General features: G+C 41.8%; 1 protein-coding gene across 1 annotated transcript in view; it reads left to right on the plus strand.

Moving 5' to 3' along the window:
* LOC102827893 (protein sel-1 homolog 2-like) overlaps window positions 1-1,072 on the plus strand; it is a gene marked incomplete at its 5' end in the record, with an annotated part of 67,077 nt that overhangs the window by 968 nt on the left and 65,037 nt on the right. The gene's annotated exons all lie outside the window — the stretch shown is intronic.

The following is a 1,072-nucleotide window of genomic DNA, read 5'->3' on the forward strand; positions in this document are numbered from 1 at the left end:
AACAGCAGAAAAGTAAGAGTAATTCTTTATCACCATCTAATGGGCTCTTGCCTTCACAGAAACCTGAGAGATTTCACCATGTTCCCTCTGTGCCTCTCTGATCGATCACCAGCTTTTTTCTTTCTCTTTGCCTTTTTGCTCCTTCCCCTCAAGTCCATTCAGCTGTTTTTCCTAGTGAGAAGCAGCCCAAAGCTGGCCAGGCCTGATTTGAAAGTTCTTTTTGTTGCTCCTCCCCCTTTCATTATGTGACCAGTTGCTGGATCTGCTCCCTGAGGATTTCCACAGGTCTTACCTCTGTCCACCAGGGAGGAAATGAGTAGAAAGTGAAAAAGTAAAATACTATTAATAACCATACCTTTGTTTCTGTAAGTCACAGGCAGGCTTCTGCAATGGGAAAGCTTTCTTGCCTCTCAGTCTGCTCACTCCCATTCAAAATGGCTGCAATGGATCACATTGGCTGCCCCAAATCATAAGTCATCTCCTTTTTTGCATCTGTTCAAATTTTTCTCCTGGTAAGCACTCGATCCACTTATTTATCCCTTTATCTGAAGCTCAGAGTTCCAGGACCATCCTCTGAATCTGTTTCATCTGGATTTCCATATTTTTGCTGAAGATGATCTACATAGCATTTCTGCCTAGTCCATAATCCCTTGCAAGACACTTTGAATGTGTCTTCATATCTCATTTCTGGAGTTAATTTTTTTTTATTTATTACCTTTAATCCTGGAGGAGATCTTCTGGAAGGCGAGGATAGGATCTGGGGAATGGAGCAGCAAGGGACAAGGTTGGCCCTTATGCATTCTAGACTGAGCACTTAATTTAATGTTATGGACTAGAAGGAATCAGACGCTTTGCTGGACTCATCCATTTGATTTAGAAGAAACTGACCTGAAGTTCACCTCTGCTGAAAGGTCTTGTGTCAACAGGCAGCCAGGTGGGTCTGCTCATACTCACACTGCTTTTAAACAAATAGGATATTGTATATGCAATCTTTACTACTGAACAACTTGCTTTATAAAATGACTGTTGTTGTTGTTAAGGGCTGTTGAGTCTGTTCCAACTCATAGCAACT

This window comes from Chrysochloris asiatica, unplaced genomic scaffold, assembly GCF_000296735.1.
Source record: "Chrysochloris asiatica unplaced genomic scaffold, ChrAsi1.0 scaffold00741, whole genome shotgun sequence".
Classification (NCBI taxonomy): Eukaryota; Metazoa; Chordata; class Mammalia; order Afrosoricida; family Chrysochloridae; genus Chrysochloris; species Chrysochloris asiatica.